Below are 7,088 nucleotides of genomic sequence, written 5' to 3' on the forward strand. Positions count from 1 at the left end.
ATTTATTTTAAATACGAGAAGGAAGGTAACCGCCAATGAGTTATATCTCAAATGGTATAATCTTTCCATACTCATCTAAGAGGTCACACGTTTGAGTCTTCCTATCTTTGGTATAAAAAAAAGAAAAAAAAGAAGGAGGGTGACCCAGCAAGCGGTAGAATAAAGAGTGAAAGTGAGGATTACAATTAGGATTTTTACTTTTTACATTTGTTTTTATTTTTAATTTTAATTATTTTTATTTATGTTTAATAATTAATGTTTTTAATTTAAAAAATTAATTTTAGTCAACATTTAAGACTTGGTTATTAGTAAAAATTATATATTATTTTTATAAAAATATAAAATAATATATACTATTTTTAAAAATTAATCATTTAATATTTAATTTTTTATAAAAAATAATTAATTAAAACAAATAATATTTTAAAATATTAAATTTTTAAAACAAAATAAAATTATCTTAAAGATTTTAATATTTTAAAATAAATTTTTTTAGTTACAAAAATTCTTTTATTTTGTGACAAACAAATAATTTGTTACAAACAATATTGAATTTTGTGACAAATTAATTTTTTGTTACAAAATAATTAGAGTTTTTGAAACAAATAGATATTTTGTTACAAAATATTTTAAACTTTTGCAACAACTTCATCTTTTGTTATAAAATATTATAAAATTTTACAACAAATATCGTTTCGTTACAAAAGCCAATATAATTTGTAACAAAAAACTCAAATCGTTACAGAATAACAAAATATTTCATAACAAATTATATTGTTGTTATAAAATATTATTATTATGTAACAATCACTAATTTTTGTTACAAAAAAATTTTTTTGTAACAATTTTAAATTTGTTACAAAGTTGTTGTTACAAATGTACAAAACACAATTTCTACCAAAATTCTCATAACAAATATACTTGACTTTTTTCTCTTTATGCTTTTACACTCATAAAGTTCCGTAATGATGTTTATGTCAAAATACAAGATAAGAACATTACAATAATTATCTTAATAAAAATCCAAACCTGAAAAGAAAAAATTCCAAAGCAACACACCATCTAAATTTAACAAAACAGTGAAGCACTTGAACAAGTTTATGTTATTGCAAAAGTATATAGTGATGCAGAGAGTTTGGAAATAGAGAAGTATAGTAAGAATGGAAAAATAAAACTGAATTAAGTAAAATTGACAATGAGGAAAAAATGCTAGTGGATTACAATGAGTATTAGAACTATCACAAACGAAGAAGGCTGAAAACCCAAAATAGTGGAGTATATGTATCATCTAATACAAAAAGTTATGCAAGCATGCGTGATAATAGAGTCGCTGTTGGCAGTGTTTTGTATTATGAAAAAGTTGTGGACATAATTGAAATGAATTATAGCTGTCATTTCATAGTGGTATTGTTCAAATGTGTTTGGGCTGATACCACTACCAGTAGAGGCATCAAACTAGACCACTTGGGGCTTACCAGAGTTAATTTCTCTCGTCCGATACACACTGGTGTTCGAGAAGAAGATGAACCATACATATTGATCTCAGAAGCTCAGCTTGTATACTATGTGGATGATGAAGTAGCTAAGGAATGGAGTGTTGTGGTTCATGTGAAACCACGAGATTTGTATGGCATGAGAGAAGAGAATGAAGAAGCTGAAGTTGGTTTTTCTCCACAACCAGTGTTGAACATGTCAGCGAAAGGTGATATTGGATTTACAGTTGACAAGGGAGGATGATATAAGAAGACCCTACAGAAAATGCTTCAGAGAATATCGATGATGTTGCGTAATGCTTATATGAAGAATTTTAACATAATTTAAAAAGGATATTTGTGTCATGAACTAAATTAAATAAACTCAACGTTGTACGTTGTTTTCTTTGGTTACAAAAAATTTGGTGTATCTTCGATTTGCAGTTAAGTATTTATTATATTGTGAATTTTCATGAGTAAAAGGAGATTTTTCATTTCTTTCAACGAGTTTTTTCATCAAAAGTTAGTTTACGTTAAATTTTTAATGTTGTTTCAATTGTTGTTGTTCTTAATGTTGCAGTTTTGATAATCTTGATATCTAATATTCAATATCAATTCCAATAGTGTTACGCTTTTTAAAACATTAGCGAATATAACATGACAGTGAAACAGGACAAATAAAAACTGAGGACTTTTCATCATCCTCTGCAAGCACAACATTCGCTACAAAGCTTCTGTCTAACAAATTTGCCCAAACTACTAACAAGGCAAATGGTAATTGTCAATAATTTGCGTTTAGTTGTAAAATTGTCTTAGCATATTGTCGTCCATTTTTTTCTAAGTCAGTATCTAATGACTTGGGAGTTCTCAGTTTCTTCTGGGTATACTTATTTTGTTGTATGCATGTTGATATTTTTAGTATTACCTAAATATTCTGGAGAAAGAGTCCCTGACAGCCTAGATGGGGAAGAGTCTGATTCAGAAGACAATTTAGATGATATCTCTTCTGTTTGAATTGACAGATCCATGCAGTTTGATCTCAATAAGGTTCCGGAAGAAGACAATGAAACTTTAGAAGACCAACAAAGAGAAGATGATATACATGTTAAGAAAAGGTGGTTTAATCTGAACAAAAAGCCATGGTATGGAGATAAAATATCAGATCCTGTAAAACGTGAAGCCCAAAGATTCTTGACAGAGTATTTTTCGCTAGGTCAATACGATGTTGAAGAGAAATTTTGATCTTCTATTATAAGAGTTACGTTGATTCCTTAATTTAATGATTTGGGTCGCAGTTTCACATGTTTATCTACTTTTAGAGTTTCTTGATTTAGGTTTAGTAAGGTATAATTTCAAAGAGGAGTAACTTTGATTTATGCTCGTTAGAACTTTATTTTAACTTTATAAATTTAGAGTATGACTTTATTTTCTTCTTTTACATTTATGTTTGAATGCAAATTTAAATGACAATAAAGTAAACAAGGAAATCTTATTGGTAAATTTGGTCACATGAGTTAATATATATAGCTTATTTAACTTGTGAACCTTTTTACGTAAAACAAATCTAGAAAAAGTGTTACGAGTTTAACTAACAATGATTTAAACATATGTAGCATAAAATAGTAGTGTTAACTTAACTAGATTATACTCAGAGGGTTATTACTAAACAAAATATTGTAATATGTGGTAATACGTCTTTTCCGGCGGTTGGAAGAAAACTGCCGGAAAATGTAAAACGATAACTCACCCGACGGTACATATAACCGCGGTTCTAGGAAAATCGCTGCTAAATGCAAGGCTGATTGTAGCCCCAACCCCTAACTGCCGCGATATGCACCGCAGGTTGTCATTTTGCGGCAATTTTTTTAAACCGCCACAAAATTTCCGCTGCTATCTGCTGGAATTGTTGTAGTGAAGCCGTCGATTTTATTAGATTTTTGAAAAATTGACCCGTTTAAAAGCGACGACTAAAATCCTCGATTTTACCATCGATTTTTAATATTAACGACGGCTATGCCGTTGATTTTAACGATGTTTTTTGTAGTGTTTATTAATGTTCAGATCTTTCATAATTAAAAATGACTATTTACTCTTGGATAATTTCTTATACTTGAAACATTTAATGAAGTAAAAATATAATCCGACTGATTGATACATCACTATTTTATGATTCATATTGTGTTTAATTGTGTGGTTTTATCAAATCTTTACCCACTAATTCATATGATAAGCATGTATTTACAATTCCTTCCCAAAATCACTCCATGGTTGAAAACTTGCTTCCCAGAGACTTTTAATTATGTATTTTAATTCTCCTTTATCCCATTCGATTCCGTGATTTGTGTGTTAAGTGTTTCAGGCTTCATAGGGCATGAATGGCTTGGAAATTGGAGAGGAGGCTTGCAAAAATGGAAGGTTCACGAGAAACTAAGGAGATGACCAGCGAGCGCATGGCCCACGCGAACGCGTGGATTGGAGTTTGCACACATGACGCGAACGCGTGAACGACGCGGACGCGTGACAAGGAAAATCGCTGCCTGAGGCGAACGCGTGGACGACGCGTACGCGTGACCTGCGCGATCTGCAAAAATAACAGAATACGCTGGGGGCGATTTTGGGCCGCTTTTGACCCAGTTTTTGGCCCAGAAACACATAGTAAACCTAGGGAATATGCAGAGACTCAAGAGGATCCACACACATTCAGATTCATCACATTAGGATTGCTTTTAGTTTTAGATATGAGTTTTGAGAGTTGCATTACATTGATAGTTTATGTTTTTGCTTGGAATTTTTGGATGCTGAAAGTCATACCTCCGTTGAAGACATTATTTTAGTTTGTTTCCTTATTCCTTTATTTTTAATTAGTTACTCATTGACTCTATTCAATTAAGTATGTTACATTTTGAATTTATTAATATATGAAGTTATTTTTATTTTAATTAATTTTAATTCTCTATTTTATTCTAATCAATTATGTCTTCTCATATTTTTATCATTATTAATTTCATGTCAATGGAGTAGAATCTATACTTGACATGAGGGTTGATTAAGAGGTGATACTTGAGTTGGGATGCTCAAGTGCTTGGTTAAACTGGACGTTGTTGGCTAATTCTATACCTACTAACACTAGACCTCCCCAAGGGAGAGGGCTAGGATCTGAGGGTAAGAGTTAGTTCAATCACCATATCTTTCCTCATTTAGTAAGGGAAAATCGAGTGAGAACAACAACCTTTTTACACCACACTTGAGAAGATCCCAACAAGGATAGAAGTTCCACTTAATTATTTCCTCAGTCAAGGCCTTTTATTCAGAGTATCAATAATTATTCTTAGTTTATTTTTATTTCCTCAATTCACAATTATTTTTAATTGCTCATTATCAAACTCAACTTTCTCGGAAATTTCTGGTTAATAAATTAGCACTCTTTCCTGCAAATCGTTGGGAGACGACCTGGGACTCATACTCCCAGTATTTTATTTCTAAAATTTGTGACAACCCTTTTTAAATTGGTGAGGCAGATCTTAGCTGGTTAAGGGCTATATGTGCAATGCTGTCTCTTAATTGAAATCTCTAAATTGGTTAACTTCTGCCACACATCAATATTTGGCGCCGTTGCCGGGGAGTTGCAATAGTGTGCTAAATTATTAATTAGTGTATATATTTTATTTTATTTGCATATTTTATTTTTATTTCTGTTACCATGAGTTACATGTCTTTCTCATTGAATGACGCGTTCACTGCCTGATCCGAGTTTAGTCCCATTTGATCCTGAAATTGAAAGAACTCTTTCATATATTATACGAACTCGACGTTGGTTAGCCTTCGAGGGTGGTGAAGTGGTTATTAGCAATTCAACAGTCTCATCTGAGGGCGAATCTGAACCGCCATCTGAGAGCAAAACAAGCTCATTTACTACTGATCCAGTTGATTTACGTGCAGGAAACATGGCAGCACCTAAGAGGATTACTCTCCAGGAGGTAGGAGCCCCAGATTTTACACTGCAGCCGTATCAAGTGCATCACCCAAATGCAGCTGCAGATTTTGAACTCAAAACCGCACTGATCAACTTGATGCCCAAGTTTCATGGCTTACCTGTTCAAGAGCCTATCAAGCACCTTAGGGATTTCCAGATAGCCTGTTCTACTGTTAGGCATCATGGTGCAGATGAAACTTCTATTCTGTTAACCGCTTTTCTGTTTTCTCTTGAGGGAAAAGCGAGGGAGTGGTACTACTCCCAACCTGAAGCAACTGTTACCAACTGGGATACACTCAGAAGAGAATTTTTGAAAAAATACATCCTAGCTGAAGTCACAGATAAACTGAGAAAAGAGATCTCTTGCATTGTTCAAGGTGAATCAGAGACTCTCTTTGAATATTGGGAGCGCTTCAACAATCTCCTGGATGCATGTTCCCATCACATGATTGGTAAACTAGTATTGATCAGCTACTTCACCCAAGGTATGAACCCCCAGGATAAGACCACACTGGAAGGTGCCAGTAATGGTTCACTGAAAAAGTACAAAACCGCGAATGAAGCATGGAAACTGATCAACGACTTAGCTGAGTCCACTAGGAATCACAGACAGAGGCGCAACCCCAAAGCTGTTGCAGAGATTTCCACTAGCAAAGAAACTACTGCTCTAACACAGAGTATATGTGAAATGACCAACCTACTTAAACAGATGCAGTTGAATCAACAACAAGCACAACAAGCTCAGCCTTCACCACAACAGAGCCAACAGTTAGTTCCACAAAGAGTATGCGGGATCTGTGCTGATTATAGTCATTATACTGATGAATGCCCAAAACTCCAGGAAGACAACACTGTGGCAGCCACTCACAACTTCTATGATTGCCCAAATCAAGGATAAAATCAACAAGGTGGCAACTACAATCAAGGTGGCAACAATAGCCATGGATGGCAGGATAATTCCAACCAAGGCTGGAGAGATAATTCTAACCATGGCTGGAGGGATAACTTTAACAGAGGAGGCAGAGACAATAATGGAAACCAGAGGTGGAATAATAATAACAACAACCGACAGCAGAATCAGAACCAACCTTACAGAGCACCTCACCTAAGACAATCACAAGGACCCCAGCAAACCCAACAACAAGTTTCTCAGACTGCTTATTCTAGTTCCTCATCAAATGACGAGATGCTCCGTTCTCTTGCACAAGGACAACAAGACATGCATGCTCAGCTCAACTCTAGTCTGAATGGCTTAACTGCCACTTTACAAGCTCTCGTCTCCCGTATGGATTCCTCACTTAATTCCACACATCAAATTTTAAGATCTAATGGAATTCCTTCTCAACCACTGCCTAATCCCAAGGGTAGCATCAATGTCATCACTCTAAGGTCCGGAACCACATTACAGGAGAGGAACCATGAGGAGCCAAGCCAACAAGAGAACGTGCCAACAGAGGATGTGGTGGAAGTAGAAGAAGCTACAGAAGAAGAGGACGTACAAGACATAGTTGAAGAAGAAGAAGCTCAACCACAGAATGAAGCACCAAGGGATGCTGAAGCTACAAATCGCGCCCCTCCTGTTCCATTTCCACAACTTGCAAGGAAGCCCAGAAAACAAATGGAACTTGACCCCAAAATGGTAG

This window comes from Arachis ipaensis, chromosome B4 (genome assembly GCF_059453495.1).
Source record: "Arachis ipaensis isolate K30076 ecotype BB chromosome B4, ASM5945349v1, whole genome shotgun sequence".
Classification (NCBI taxonomy): Eukaryota; Viridiplantae; Streptophyta; class Magnoliopsida; order Fabales; family Fabaceae; genus Arachis; species Arachis ipaensis.